A 17,830-nucleotide genomic window follows, 5' to 3' on the forward strand; every position below is an offset into this window, starting at 1 on the left:
GATATTTCGTCTGATTTTTGATCAGGTTAGGCTTCATAATGGTCAACCGATCGATGTGGGTTTTCGAAATGTAGCTTATACCTTAAGCAAAGGTGCGTTGCACCTATTCTAAAAAATGCTTAACCTGTTTCAAATATGACGCCGGGGAGTATTTTATTGTCAAATGTTATCAACAATCAGATCCTTTTTACAATTTATCGCTAAGTTTATATTAAGTTTTGCACTAAAATACGCAAATTGAACTTCGCAGTAATAGAATTGTAATATTAAACGATATGCAAAATATTAAAACAGTTATTAGTGTATTATTTAATCAGGTTTTATTTTGGTATCTGCATCTATACATATTTTAAGTATTTATTTCTGTTCGTCTAGTACATTTTTTACATAATAACATAATTTTGAAAATATTTACTAGCAAACGCATTAGCTATAACATAAAACCTTTAAAACAAGACTTACCGGTATTTTTTTAAACAAAAACTGTTACTGTTGCCTTACTTAATTGTTAAAAATGTACATAGCAACAAAATTTGTGGCTTCATTTCCCTTGGCATGACTGCAACGCCGAATTTGACGCAACGAATTTGTTTTAATATATAAAAGTGGCACACGTGTTTTTAGTTTTTCGAGAGAACAACAAAGGAATGTTAATAGTGGTGTTCTTAAAATTTGCCCGCCCTGGATGTCATTTTGTTTTGCTTGTATGTTCTTAAAATCGGTATGTCGGGTACTACGCTTCACCAAATCAAACTTAATCCGCATCCGCACAGAGAAAGAGTTCGCGGCGCGGTATAGAACACTTTTTTGTTTCATTATGAAAACAGTCCACTGCGTGTTACTTTAAAATCGAGTAACACAGCTCTCCTTAAAGGTCACAGGGACAGGTCAGCCAAGTGATGCACTCGCGAAGACGCAGCGGTACCTGACAATGAACTCTGAGTATTATAAGTAATACGCTGTATAATTTATCCATATTCGCTTAAACTCAACAGAAAACAACAAAAAGGTTCGTTTCGATCATTTTCGATATTATTTTGTTTGATATATGTTTAAATAATACTTATAATACTATTAAAACCAGCTTATCGCATCGATGGAATTTTGACTATGTCACTAATTCGTCCGGGTAAGACATATTGGCTCGCGATAAACGTTGATAACACAGTCTTGCTTTCAAGATGATGAAACAAAAACTACCGAAATAGTATAGTGTCATGATGAGACGGATATCGTTTCATTATCTAGCCACACATGTTTGCCGTACTCGGTCAGTCGGTATGGAAATCGTTTTTGAAAGACTGAATAGGCTACCGAAATTTGCCAGTTTGCTATAAATTACACAGTTTGACTTCAATTTTTTTATCGGAAAGTAATGTGCTTAGATGTTCCATTTATTAAAGCAAATATTTTTTTTAAAGACTCGCGTCATGCGAAAATGGACCTTAAGCCATATGCGGCCAGCGTAGCTATATCCCAGCCTGTGCATCTCTCAGTTTGATGAGGAGATACCTAATGAGACTTCAAAAGCTTGCGTGATTTATAGCGGACAGCACAGCTCCTGACCAGACTGCGTTATTTCGCATGCTGGGATTGAGCTACGCCAGCCGAAGCACCATAACACCCATTTTCTCACTACGCGGCTCTGAAAGTGTGATTTACATGTGTGATGAATGAAAAATGCGTATTAATCAAATATTTAAATACAATATATTTCGACGGTGAACAAATAAACTCACAATAAGCCATGTGATAACACATCACGCATTTGATCTCTCGTAGTATAATTTTTATTTACCTACATATACGTGTGGTTTGCACATAATAACCACGGACTCTAGATGTCAATATACGCTCCGTGCTTTAAATGAGCACTCGGTAACTACTTGTACGCGTAATCGCCATAAATCGGAATTAATACATACGATGACAAAGTATTGAGCCATTGAAACTATAGAAAAATACGTCAATTTACGACTAATACATTTTAGTAGATAAAACGTTCGTAAAAAATGGTAACGTGGCGAAGGGGGGGGGGAGTAGAGGAGTTACACATGATCGTCAATACATGAACATGAATACAAATGTAATGAAAATAAATTAAATGAAGAATTTAATTTCAGGCGGAAATATTAAATAATTTTGTAACGTTAATGAGGTTTACTTGAGAAATTAATACAATGCTCGTTTATAGCAATACATTGATTATTATAATTATGTCGTGGTTCATTTTGGTTAGATTCACACAAAGCAACAGGAACACTCATGTATAGAGCAAAATAGCTTATAATGTGGGTCGTCATCGAAACGCTGAAACTTGGCTACTTCTTTTTTTCCTTATCGGCAACATACGTCGAATATTTATTTTTTTTAAATACATTTCTTGTTTAAACTTAGCTTTATCTTTGTAATCATAAGTTGAGTTTGTAAATCAATGCCATGTTCCCCCTTGATGTTTTTGCAAAATCACACAACTGTAGACAATATAAAGTAATTTAGATTGTTGTTTGCATTTTTTCGTGGCCGTTCGATTGTCCTTAGTTAAATAGTCGAACCTCACGTACTGCGACTGTAATATTCAAAGAGCGAACAACTGCAATGCCTCCAATGCTTTCAATAAAGTTAAGATACATTATTTAGTTATGACAGGAAGAAGCGAACATACGTGGATATGCAGCGTGTTTAAAAAAACTTACCATTCTAGGCGACCACGATATGTTTGAAAAATAAAATTTTAACCGTATTTTTGGTGATCGAAAATCATGAAAGGTACTTTGAAAGTATTGGAATTACTTCGAAATCCGAACACTAGTTCAAAGTATTTCACCATAGTAAGGAATGACGATACTTGTGAAGTAGCAGTGATGTGTTGTTGTATTGGAATAACTTCCAAATCTGAACACTAGTTCAAAGTATTTCACCATAGTAAGGAATGACGATACTTGTGAAGTAGCAGTGATGTGTGTTTTGCAGAGCTGAAGCATTTTAACATTATTGCAAGCCATTACGATGAAAAATATTTTATAAATTTATTTTGAAATCACCAACACAAGTTTCACACTAGAAGATTTTAAGATTTCAATGTATTCATTTCGAAGAATATCACCATGCGAACTGCCGGCAATATTGTCTAACAGAGAAAACCATTTTCGCGACTTTGGTAGACAACTTCCCATGGAAAACATAATGAAATGCCTTTAAAAGATCGTTATACTAGAGTTGCGACACCTTAAGGGTTTCGCGGGATGGAATGAGTGGGGAGATCAAATCAAATTGAAAGCCGATTATTTCGACAAAAATTTGGGTACGAAACAATTTAGGTACAAAAAATTTTTTGGGTACGAACAAATTTGGGTACGAAAAACATTTTGGTACGAACAAAATGGGTTCGAAAAAAAAATTGGGTACGAACAAATTTGGGTACGAAAAACATTTCGGTACGAAAAAAATGGGTACGAAAAAAATTTGGGTACGAAAAAAATTGGTTACGAAAAAAATTTGGGTACGAAAAAAAAATTTGGTTACAAAAACAAATTAGAGTACGAAAAAATATAGGGAACAAAAAAAATGAAGGTACGAAAACTATTTTGGTACGAAAACATTTAACATTTGTAAAGACATAAAACAAACTAATAAGATTTTATTTCATGTTTGGGTGGTGTCCATTGTGGTATGTCAGGTTAGTGTTGTTTTGTCAAAGCATGAATCAAATTTGATGATAAACAAGAAACAATCGGTGACGGGTGATGCTCCCCAAAGGTTTTTTGGTTACAATATTGCACTATATATTCAAATAAAAGGAAACTTCTTGAGGGGCATAACTTTGGACAAAATAATACAATGGATGGTTAAGTAACTTAAAAATTTCAAAGGGCCATAACTCTCTAAATAAATCATCTAACCCGAACCCACTTATAACATGCGCATCTCCTAGAGGTAGTTAAGCTTCCCATAAAGCTTCATTGTATTCCAGTCAGTAGTTGGGGAGAAATAGCCCGAACAAGAATTGCACTACATAAATATGTACAGTTTATAGAAAATTTTAAAGGGCCATTACTCTGTGAAAAATCAACCGACCATTACCAGCTGATAATATGCACATCTCCTGTTGGTAGTGAAGCTTCCCATGAAGTTTCAGTGAATTCCCATAATAAGTTGCTGAGAAATAGCTCGGACAAGAATTGCACTATATGTTCAATGGAAAATTTCAAAGGGCCATAACCCTATGAAAAATCATCCGACGAGAACCGGCTGATAATATGCACATGTCCTCTTGGTAGTGAAGTTTCCCATAAATTTCATTGAATGCCGGTCATTGGTTGCTGAGAAATAGCCCGGACAAGAATTGCACTTTATGTACAGTTAATGGAAAATTTCAAAGGGCCATACATTGTAACTCTGTGAAAAATCATCCGACCAGAACCGGCTGATAACATGCATGTCTCCTCTTGGTAGTGAAGCTTCCCATTAAGTTTAATTGAATTCCAGTCATTAGTTGCTGAGAAACAGCCCGGACAAAAATTGTGCACGGAAGGACAGACGAAGCGGCGACTATATGCTCCCCCTAAAAAATTTGGTGGGGGGAAGCATCATAAACAAGTTATGGCAATTTAAAGGTGGTACGCAAACTTTAAAATAGATTTATCAATTATATGCTTATTCTAAGTGAAAAAAAGGCCATAATTGTTACAAAATGCTTGATACAGTTATCTGCTCTTGTTTATACATTGGGGTCATGTTGGTTAATAAGCAAAATACATGGTGTATGAACGCAATATGTCAAGGGACATAAAAAATATTTGAGGTCATATGCAAACTTTAACATAGATTTATCAATAATATGCATATTCTAAGTGAAAAAGGGCCTAATTCTGTTAAAATGCTTGATACAGTTAATGAGTTGTCTGCTCTTGTTTATAGATTGGGGTTATGTCGGTTATGAAGTATGCAAAATATAAAAGCAATATGTCAATGGACATAGGAAATATATTTGAGGCAATGAGGTGGTACGCAAACATTCCAACGCGCACGCCGACGCCGGGTTGAGTAGGATAGCTCGACTATATATATTTCATATATAACAGTCAAGCTAAAATGTAAATATACTATAAACAACAAGCTAACCTCAATCACAACTTTAATGCAATGCTTATAACAATAGAGATACAATGATATGCCAGGGATTGAAACTAACTGTTTACTATTGTGGGCAACCATCTTTAGTATTTTGGTTGCCCAGATAAAGAATAACGAGCCCAGAAATATGAACGTGTGAATATTATACATTCTTTTAATAAAATAATAGATAATTAAATACATTTGCTGACAACACATGTTCAATGCATGATGTTTTATTATGAGCCTGAATTGAATCATGTCCTATTCCTAAATAATGAATGTTATTTAACTAGTATTGATCCATGGTGATCAATTGTTTTTCAATTTTTATTGCAGTGAATTGTTTTAAGCTTTAAAAAAAAGAAGTTTACCAACTTTTGAAATTGAGTTGCCCAGGCCAAAATATACTTGCCCCGGGCTCACAGTAAATCACTTATTTCCATTCCTGTATGCTCTTCATTTTCTGTTCTTCCATCCCATTCTCAAAATTAAATTTAAAGCACAATATTTTTTAATAACATTAGTATGAATTACTAACCATTATCACCCAAAAAACAATTTTACAAAGCTGTAATCCCGTCGTAGAGATTTAGTTTACTATTATCAGTGTTCTCTTTAAATACCGGCAGCTAGCGATTTTGCCGGTTACATTAACTCTTGATGCCGGCTACTTTTCCCAAATATATCAAGTTAATGTCATAAATGCTTTGGTTTTACTGCATAGTTGCCGGCCATATAACTGGCTACTCAAATTTTTCTGGAAAACACTGAACTATGCATGACAAACACACAAAAATTAAATACATCTAAGATTCATTTTTAAAATAAATTCACACTTCCAGCTTGTCGTCACTAAAATTCAAAGATTCAAATATTTTTCCACGAGATACGTCAACTATTGCGTAATCAAATGAATGAAAAATAAAAGTAAAGAAAGCCGGATTTTACATAAATTTCAGGTTGAAACACAACAAGGTAAAGGTAGTCGGTGAGATATAATAATAATACAGTTAGTAAGGCTCGTACCCTGGGTACGGTAAATATACTAAAACGTACCCGGGAATTTAAACACTAAATCGGTTGTTGTCGGCTATTTTGTAAAAATTAATTATGTTTACATTTATGTCAATTTTCTGTTAAATGGCATTTAAACAATGTATTTTCAAAACTCATTTTTAAAATCATCAATGTGATTCAATTTAAAATCTTAAATTGTTTAAAGTCTTGTCATTGTATGACGTTGTCAAGTATATTTTCCGCGACGTCGCACGTTCACTTTTTACCGTCATAGATTTTTTTAAAGAAACATTTTTTGGTTTGCGAGGTCCGTTAAATGGGGAACACCATATTTGGTATTTATATTATGTTTTAACAATTAATTCATGCTGTGTAATAAATATTGTATAAGATATTTCGATATTTATTGAAAATGTTTCAAATTGTTATTTATGAAACCTTTTATTCTTATGAGTGTATGCTATCATATTATACTTCGAATAGCAGATCTGTTGTACTATAATCTTATTATTCATTCTTTATTGTTAATTTCATTTATTGTAGAGAATCGTCAATGTTACATCTAGTCGCCAATGCTTGTCGTGAGTGTTAGTTTTCAATGCTTGTTATCATTGTTGTCAATGTTAGTCGTCAATCCTTATCGTCATTATACATGAAGGAAATAAAAGCAGAAACAGAGACGTATTCTTGATTACTTGATTATTCCTACGGCGTCCTCTCAACACTCATACTAAAAAGCATGTTGATGCAGATTTTTTAAAAGAGAAGTTTGTTTAAGGTAAACAATATTGTTTTACGTTAATTGGTAGCATGTTTAACGATATCGGGTTTTGGGCGGATATACAACTCGGATACAATCTAATATTTGCGGGTATGTTTAAGTTTATTTACCGTACCAGGGGTACATGTAAGTAAAGTTAAGAGTACCCGGGGTACATGTACTTGTAAGTAGTACCCGAGCCAAGAATGACCAATCGAGCCTTAGTAAGTGAGTGATGGTGTATGGGATAACATGCACTGAGGGTGTATATTTTTCATGAACAAGTCAATTGAAGGTGTTAGAGATGCATTGATCCATAAGATAAAAAAGGGTAATTAACCACGGGCTTATTAAAATTAAAACGATGACATTACATTGTACCAGCTGTTTATTGTTGTATACTGTAAGCTTGCAATATAAATAATGTAAACAACTTACCTTGTATAAGTTGGCACATTGTTGTCAGGTGTAGAAACTATTATACTTATTTCTGTTAAGTTGCACTGGCTGAACCAAAAGAATTATGCAGTTGTTTCTTAATAATCACGAAACAACCTACTAATGCATATAATCTTGCCAGTTACTGAGTTTGTGCATTTCCATTCATTATATTATCGGCCTTGGCAAACAGCGTAAAATCAGATGAGACGCCGTGTGATGTCTGCTATTTCCATATCCACGGGTGTTTTTATGTCAAATGTTACGGTTTTTCAATAGATCGTATACTTATCTACAAAACAGCGAATTAGCGTTCACTTTACATCATTTTTAATTATGTTATTTTGTTAATACTTTCTCGCGTTTTTTTCGAACCTGTATTGGCAGCAATCGGTCGACGCCGTCTGCTATTTCGACCGCTGAAGATTTCCATATCCACTGGCGGTTTTTTATGTCAAATGTTAGTGTTTTCCAATGGATCGTATACTTATCTACAAAACAGATAAGTAGCGTTCACTTTACATCGTTTGAGATGATTTTTTTTGTAAATACTTTCTAAGCGTTCATTCTGACGAAGTCGACCATTTTGACGGGTGTGAAGAAATACCGAATTTCCCGTAATTACCAAAATCCGCAGAAAACCACGAGATCCGACGAAATCCCCATTAATATTGATTGTGTATTGAAAAACTGCGTATTCTAATATAGATCGTTGCGAAATACACTGAAATCACTAATGAAACATTGTTTTATCAAAGTTTGATTTCGGGGATTTCGGTAGGACTTCGGTATATCCACATACCGCTTTTTGTAAATCCGGTTTTGTCAAACTTGCGAAACTTTTTCGTGATTTAATCAAAAAACTAGATTTTTCCCAGGTATAACGCCTACGCCAACAGGTAGATCGCATTCTTCTCCATATACATGCAAAATTTCAGCAAAAGTAACTGACCAGTTTTCAAGGCGCTCAAATCGCAGTGATTTGCACCAACTTAACGAAACTTAGCCCCCTTTATCATTCGTTCGAATGAACGTCATCAATGATGACGTCCAATACATCACTCATTCCATACTTAAAAAAAACTATATATGCCATTAATCCAGAACAATAAAGAACTATGTTTGTCATACATACCTTCACTGCTGTACACAATTTTCTAGGGATATATTATACAAATGAATTATTGTCAAGCTTACATATTACTAGACTTGCGACACCTTAAGGGTTTCGCGGGATGGAATGAGTGGTGAGATCATATACAATTTTCAGCTTCCGGACGCAAGGACCCTCTGGACGTGAAACACCAGCTTTCCAACACTATATGATTCCAGTTCCAAAGCACATATTGCATTAGTTCAAGGAGAAGAACATAAAACGACATATTCACAAATCTCTGGAAAACAAACAGTGCTAAAAAATAGTTTAAGTAGTCATTTACTATTTAATTGACTATGTCCTCTGATTGTTGCATTTTTAATTTAAATATGTGTACCTATATGCATTTATTGTTGTATTGACTTAAAAAACTAAAATGGATGCCCATTCTTAGTTTGCTGTCTTAGTCTACCCTAAAATTATACATGTTTTTTTGCATTATTGAATTATCAAAAACTGCATACTTTTAAAGGCATTGTCAGAGTTAATTGGTTAAGTTAGAGACAAAGTAAAGCAAATATATTCATTTTTCTTAAAATGAATCATCCTCTGAAGCCCCCACTGGGATTCAAACCCAGATCTCTTTCCTCTGGGAAGGAAAGTATTCTATCTTGAAATACAAGGGCAAGTAAGAGGACAATTTGCAATTTTAAACCTATAAACATATAAACTTAATTTTTCACATGACCTTAGAAACAAAACAGACATCTCTGAATCTGAAATACATTACAGTTACAATTCAGGTTTTTAGTATTGTGCATTGTACATGAATGTTAAAGTATTGTATTTATCCTTGGTACACAGAACTGCCTAAAGATGCGTAAAATACCAGTATTCAAATCTGAAAATATCCCATGTGTTTGTTTTACTCTGTAAGTATCCCTATTTTATTTCAATAAAGCAGGTTTTTTCCTTCTCCTGAAAATTTAACTAAATGTCAGTTATGCTACTTTTTACATTCAGCAAATGACATGTGTCCGTAATGTCAATTTTGAAAATTTGGTAAAAACATTATTATTACCAAAAAGGTAGACTTAATATTATTAAACAGTTGATGTATGTCACCTTAATAAAAACACAAAAATGGGAAAGAAATAAAATGTATAAAAATGTCATTTACATGACTTATAACATTAAGTAGACGATATAGCTTTGATACTTTAGGATAAGAGTAGACCTTAACACAAATAGGATAAGAGTAGACCTGAACACAAAATTTACCCAAATTTTCAATTTTCTAACTATAAAAGGGGCATTATTCTGTCAAAAAAACAGAAAAAAATGGGTACGAAAAAAATGTGTATACGAAAACAATTGGGTAAGAAAAAATTATGCCGAAAACAATATATGCTACAATAGCTTGGGGTCTTGACCACCAAAACGGCTTGGATTTTAATTATGCTGAAATAACTCGGGGTCATGACCACCAAACTGGCTTAGAATTAAATTATGCTGAAATAGCTCAGGATCTTGACCACCAACCTGGCTTGGATTTGTATTATGCTGAAAAAGCTAGGGGTCTTGACCACCAAACTGGCTTGGATTTTAATAATGCTGAAATAGCTCGGGATCTTTACCACCAAACTTGCTTGGATTTGAATTATGCTCATAGTTCGGGTTCTTGACCACCACACTGGCTTGCATTTTAATTATGCTGAAATAGCTCAGGATCTTGACCACCAAACTTGCTTGGATTTTAATTATGCCAAAATAGTTCAGGATCTTTACCACCAAACTGGCTTGGATTTTAAATATGCGGAAATAGCTCGAGGTCTCGGCGATGAAACTGGCTAGGGTTTTAATTATGCTGAAAAAGCTCGGGTTCTTGACCACCAAACTGGCCTTGATTTTAATTATACCGAATTATACCTGACTTTGATTTTAAATATGCTGAAATAGCTCATGGTCTCCCCCACGAAACTGGCTAGGATTTTAATTATGCTGAAAAAGCTTGGGGTCTTGACCACCAAACTGGCCTGGATTTTAATTATACCGAAATAGTTCAGGATCTTGAACACTAAACTGACTTGGATTTTTATTATGCTGAAATAGCTCGGGGTCTCCGCCACCAAACTGGCTTGGATTTTAATTATGGTTAGAAAGCTCGGGGTCTTTATCACAAAAATGGCTTGAATTTTAATTATGCTAAAAAAGCTCGGGGTCTTGACCACCAAACTGGCTTGGATTTTAATTATACCGAAATAGTCCAGGATCTTGACCACTAAACTGACTTGGATTTTAATTATGCTGAAAAAGCTCGGGGTCTCTGCCAACAAACTGGCTTGGATTTTAATTATGGTGAGAAAGCTCGGGTCTTGACCACAAAAATGGCTTGGATTTTAATTATGCTGAAATAGCTTGGAATCTTTACCACCAAAGTGGGCGGGGCCCTGGTGTGGGTAATGTGAACATGGACGGTTGAGATAGACTGTGTTGTCATAAGAAATCTTAAGTATTAATTTGAAGTTGGTGAAAAATGGTTCGGCAGAGGCCGACGCGTATTCCCACGCCGCATGTTTGACCCAGGAGGCGCCCCAGGGTTTGTAATGCGGCCATGCATGGTTGAGATTGACCGTATTGTCATAAGAGATTTTGAGTGCTTGACAGGTTAATGTAAGCCATTATGGAGAGGGGGGGTTTATGTGGGTTGGTGGTAATTTAAAAGATGAACTTTCAAAAATAATTATAAAAAAAAATTGGGGGGGGGGATTCTGGGGTGGGGCATGGGGGATAGTTTGGGTGCAGTGCATTGTGGTATGTCAGGTAAGTGTTGTTTTGTCAAAGTATGAATCAAATGTGATCATAAATAAAGAAGTTATGGCAATTTAAGCAAAATGTTCAATTATCTAAGTATAAAAGGGGCAATTATTCTGTCAAATGCTTGTCTGTTCTTGTTTATAGATTGGGATCATGTTGGTAAAGAAGTATGCAAAATATGAAAGCAATATGTCAAAGGACATAGAAAATATTTGAGGTGGTATGCAAATTTAAACATAGATTTATCAATTATATATGCATACTCTAAGTACATGTATAAAAGGGCAATAATTCTGTCAAAATGCTTGATAAAGTTGTCTGCTCTTGTTTATAGATTGGGATCATGTTGGTTATGAAGTATGCAAAATATGAAAGCAATATGTCAAAGGACAAAGAAAATATTTGAGGTGGTATGCAATCTTTAACATAGATTTATCAATAATATGCATATTCTAAGTATAAAAGGGGCAATAATTCCGTCAAAATGCTTGATACAGTTGTCTGCTCTTGTTTATAGATTAGGGTCATGTTGGTAAAGAAGTACATGTATGAACTAGTGACCTCAAAATCAATAGGGGTCATCTGCGAGTCATGATCAATGTACCTATCAAGTTTCATGATCCTAGGCATAAGCGTTATTGCATTATCATCCGGAAACCATTTTACTATTTCGGGTTACCGTGACCTTAATCTTTGACCTAGTGACCTGAAAATCTATAGGGGTCATCTGCGAGTCATGATCAATCTACCTTTCAAGTTTCATGATCCTAGGCATAAGCGTTCTTGAATTATCATCCGGAAACCATTTTACTATTTCGGGTCACAGTGACCTTGACCTTCGACCTAGTGACCTATAAATCAATAGGGGTCATCTGCGAGTCATGATCAATGTACCTATGAAGTTTCATGATCCTAGGCCTAAGCGTTCTTGAGTTATCATCCGGAAACCACCTGGTGGACGGACCGACCGACCGACCGACATGTGCAAAGCAATATACCCCCTCTTCTTCGAAGGGGGGGCATAAAAATATAAAAATAATTTGTTAAAGTAAAAAGAAAATATTTGGGGTAGTACACAAACTTTAACATGTGCACGCTAACGGTAACGCCGACGTGATCAGGATAGCTCCATTATATATATTTCATATATAATAGTCGAGCTAAAAATGAGTGAAAATCTCTGACCCGTCCCCACCCCAACCCCTATAACTTTTGACCCAGGGGTCAGATCAAAATTCCAAATAGTGCAGGGTCGCACATAATGCTCACAGCTACCATGTGTTTAAGTTTCAAGGTTCTAGTGCTTATGGTGTAAGAGATATTGGCTAGGACAGACGGACAGACTGATGGTGGAGATAACCACAATGAACCTGTTAACAGCCAACTAACGCTGCCAACAAAGCACAAGCTTTACGTGTCAGGATGTGGCACTATCTATACAAACTGCATAAGGAATAACAAGACGCTTAGGGTTTGAGGGACACCAAACCTGATTATGAGTCTTCCACACCTTAAGCATCTTAACCCTTTGCATGCTGGGAAATTTGTCGTCTGCTAAAATGTCGTCTGCTGAATTTCTAAAATAAGCATTTTCTTCGATTTTTTTTCAAAGAATACTATCAGAATAGCAAACAGTTTGGATCCTGATGAGACACCACGTTCTGTGGCGTCTCATCTGGATCCAAACTGTTTTCAAAGGCCTTTAAAATTCGGTTCCTGCACTGAAAGGGTTAAATATACTTATTTGCTTGTGTACATGTACCTGATAATAAATTATTATTATTACCTGTTTTGGCATCAACAAGCTTTATCAATTGGCCCTCAAATTTTGCACATAAACGCTACACGATCAACCAATATGCCTTTTCATTTCAAGTTGGAAAGCAATTTAGCCCTTATTCGGCCATAATAGGGTGGAGGATCGATTTAAAATACAACTATTCCAGATACAAAAATATTAATTCATTTATGTAATGCACTTATTTTCTTCTCTTTTGCTACGAAATGACCAGTCATATTTTGCACTAGCAGATGATATTTCTTTTTTTACATATGAAAGGTAAAAAGAAATTCAAGCAGCATTTTATAATATAAATTTAAAAATGCACTAAATCATGCACTTAAAAACAATATTATTGTGATTCTGTTATTTATAATCATATTAATAATGCCTCATTTTTTTCCATTTTATGGATTACTATCTATTTTTCCCAATTTTATGGTTTATCTTGCTTATTTTCTGAATTCAAAAGGCACTGGCTTAAAAAAACTGTCTTTGCATGTAACTGTTTATTGAAATCTCTTTATGAGTGATTATAAATGCATGATAAAATTCTAACATGTTATGTTATAGATAAATCTATATTGTTTGTATTTTTCCTAAACATTATTAGCCACCGTTGTGGTCAAACATATTTTTTTGTTTTATTAATGACGTTGTTTCACAGATTACTGTAACAGGGCTACAGATAAGGTGCGCATTTGTGTAAATACCCAATGTAAAATTGCCGATTACGCATAGAAAAATAAAACCATGCGTTCCGAAACCCAATTGAAATTGTCGATTACGCATATCATATTTTTCCTTTGCATAATGAGTAAATCTGTCCCGGAAATACCCTGGTCCGAAATACCCGGATTCTTTCCGCTTTGTCCAAGCGCTTTCAGTATACGTGTTATTGTTGTGAAAATGTCGAAACCGTGAGGCCTAAAAAATGGAAACATCGTATCCCAAGCACTAACAAACTCAATTTTAAGATATTCAACCGCAGGCAACACAAAATCAGAAGCGGAAAATATAGTGAAACTAATTCTTGACGATATTGTGTCGGAGGCAATCCGCTGTCAGTGCTTACATTGTAAGAAAACTGGTGGAAAAAATCATTGAACTTTTCTTTTAAATCAAGACTGTATAATATGGATACATCTACATCATTACACAAAATCTCTGAAACTAATCAATTAAGAGTGGAACTTCAACCAGCTTATTCAGGTAAGCAGGTGAGAATTTAAGACAGTTAGACAATGAACATACCCAATTTTAAAACAAAAGTACCCAATTGTCAATTTAAGTAGTGGGTACCGACTTTTTTGTACCCAATTGAATATGAAAATACCCAATTGAACTCAAAAGAAGTGGGTATTAACCCAATTACTCAGAAAAGTTATCTGGAGCTCTGCTGTAACGTACAATCTTTATACAGAATGAAGGAGTTTTTATTTACAAGTACACTTTTTGTATTCTTTTGATAGTCTACTTAATTTTTTTTTTACTGCTAAATAAAATAACGCGTCAGACTAATGTCATTAAAATCTAGAGTTTAAATGAAATTATGTCACACGATATACGTATTAAAATATTTAACAACTGCATGTCCGACTTGTCGTCATTACATTCAGGTCGTCATTAAATTCAAGATTTTAAATGAAAATACGTCACAAGATATATGTATTTCATACCATACGAGTTTTTTGGGATATTTTCAGATCTGAATACTGGTATTTTACATGTCTTAAACTTTAACTGTAATGTATCGCAGATTCAGAGATGTATGTTTTGTTGTAAAGGTCATTTAACCCAACAGATCCCAGACACAAAGAGTGTCCAAATTTGTGCAAACAATTAAATTAAAACTTAGACATTTATCGATTGTCATTACCTGCTGTATAATTTATTTGTGTACTGACATATATTCAATTGTGGAGAAATCAACCAGGATCACCTTTGTGAGAATCTGGTGGAAAAATCACTGCACTAACCTGAGACATCAGTCTGTCATGATTGATATTGATCAGTTATACATATTTTTCTAATTCTGGCTACCATAACTTTAAATGTCGCTTTTTATGATTTTTGACTGGCGCGACTTAATAGTTATGGACCAACCCCATTAGGAAAGTCAACCAGAAAATCCCGAAAAGTTGACAGTTAACAAAGACCGGTCCAAAACAGGTTTTAAATGCAGTTATTGGCCCAAATCAATCACGTCTTGATTGGAAAGATTGACATTTTTCACATTTAACCGATACATTCTTTCACAAAATACTATCTTAAACATTTAAAATTTATCTATTCTGCTCTTTCATATCGAGAAAAACAGCGATGTGTCAGACTTTCTTGAAATGCGAATCTCCCGAGATTTCACGGTATTTCTACTTTTAGTAACATACCATATGTCGGTCAATAGCGATATATCGCTAATGTTATACTTGTTATGTACAAACTGACTTAAAATAAAATTTGTATTTGTATATTTGTATACCATGTGCTCAAGTGTTTTCAAATTCAGAATGACATTTCCCGGTATTTTAGAATATTCTGGCTTGTTTTGTTAACAAATTGTAGTGTAAATACAAACTCAAAGTAAATATTTAAAACTACCCGATTCACACTGAAATCAGTTTTATAATCCACCAGACGTATGTTGTTAATCACAAATAATAGATTTCAGAAAACAAAGGTAATGTTTACAATATCAGCAAAAGATGTCAAGGATGATCCGACAGTATCCAAATGAAAACTAGTCTTGGACAAAGCGACAATGGCTTCAAAATTGTGAATTTCAGACTGATGAGAGTTATTTTCATCTATTGTTAGATGCATTTGAAACAGTTAAACCTTAAAATATTCCTCGATGCAGTAATTTATATTCATTCACCAATATATGTAGTAATGTATCCAAGAAAATGAGTATTCTTTGATTTATTGCGTGACAAAAATATGTTACGACTCTGGTTGACTTTCGATACAGAGTTGGCTTCAGAGTACAGGTATGTCAATACCTTATAAATTGTACGCTGAAGTTTCTTTAGCTAATAATTTTCTAATGTTGACAGACCATTGACATTGCTGAGGTTTGTTGATTTAAAGACTTATCATCACGGGCAGAAAAACATTATAGACATTAAACAGCGCGTCATTAAGTAGACAACAGCTGCACAATTGTATGGTAAAAGGTAAATATGTATCTTAATAATTATGTTGACAACTAGCTTACGCAGCAACGTCCGAAAATATGAAATATCCGACATGTATTTCAATATTTAAAATTCAAGATATAATGACGACTGAACTGTTTTACTTTAAGGAAAAAGCGGTAAAATTATGTTGAAAATGAAACACAACAAACTAAATACTTATCTGTTACGGCTAAACGACTAATTATCCCAATATAACACTTTCATTGAATCGCACATTTCAATTATAATTATTCCCCTTGAAAGTTAATGCATATTGATATTACGAATTCATCAAACGTTATCAAACATTAGTAATTTGAATTGCATCGGATTCGCACGATTCGCACAATATTATGTGGATGTAAATCCGATCCGGTTGTTGTTTATGTCAAAGATCTATTAATATATCTTTGTTTATGTGTCAAGCTCATTTTGTCAGTGAGATATAATAAATTTCTTGCGTAGTAAAATCTACTGTAAAGTAAACAATGATACTTACATAATTCTGTCGTATCCGTCTGAATAAACATCCGCTGCACAAAATATAGACATTTGTATTAATGATAATTAAACACAATCATATTTTCTGTGTTTATTGAATTAATAACACTGAGTTTCTTTGTCGCGTTACAAGATGGCGGATGTCTAACGCTGTTTGTGAAGTGACGTCACAATGTTTATCTGTGCGCGTGCCCTTTCCCATAAAAGTATTTATACACAAAATACTCGAAAACTTGATTTTTGCCAGGTATAACGCCTACGTCAACAGGTAGATCGCATTCTTGTCCATATACATGTCAAATTTCAGCAAACGTGCTGGGCCAGTTTACAAGAAACTCAAATCGCGGCTATATGCACCAACTTAACGAAACTTAGCCCCCTTTATCATTCGTTCGAATGAACGTCATCAATGATGACGTCCAATACATCACTCATTCCATATTTTAACAAGATCTCTTTGTTTTACTTAATATTACCAGAGTTGCGACACCTTATAACAAGATCTCTTTGTTTTACTTAATATTATATACCCGGTAGTACCGTACGATATTTATATTCTGTGCTATAGACTAACGTGGTTAACCTTCAATACTAACGTTATCTTTGTTTGCAAACATGGTGAACGAATGCCAATATAAATATCATCAAACATTCTTTAACTCTTCAGTAAAATGGTGTATGTATAATGTTCCCTAAAATAACGTCGCTGTATCGATTTAAAAGGTAAGTTTACAACCGAACATGAAGTTTAAATTAGGACGCATAAATATTTCGAATATCTGTACACGAATTCGTATCGGCTTGCTGAACGAACACAGACTGGTTTGTTATGAGAACAATAGATTTATGACTCAACCAATAATTTTTGTTGTAAAAGTGTTATCGCATTACTGAACGCGGGAACTTTAACAACAAAGGGGATTTTTCTTTTTTATAAAACATACTTTAAAGGAATTAAATCACACACATGCTGATGGATTTGATCTTTCGTAAAAATGAAAATCAAACGTATGGAAGCCAATGAAGGGATAGACTTCGGACCTTGTCCTGGGTTGACAAAGTTGATGGATCTGAGGTGTGGAGCGTGTCGGGGATCCATCTCCACGTATTTCTGTGTGGAGTGT

This window comes from Dreissena polymorpha, chromosome 6, assembly GCF_020536995.1.
Source record: "Dreissena polymorpha isolate Duluth1 chromosome 6, UMN_Dpol_1.0, whole genome shotgun sequence".
Classification (NCBI taxonomy): Eukaryota; Metazoa; Mollusca; class Bivalvia; order Myida; family Dreissenidae; genus Dreissena; species Dreissena polymorpha.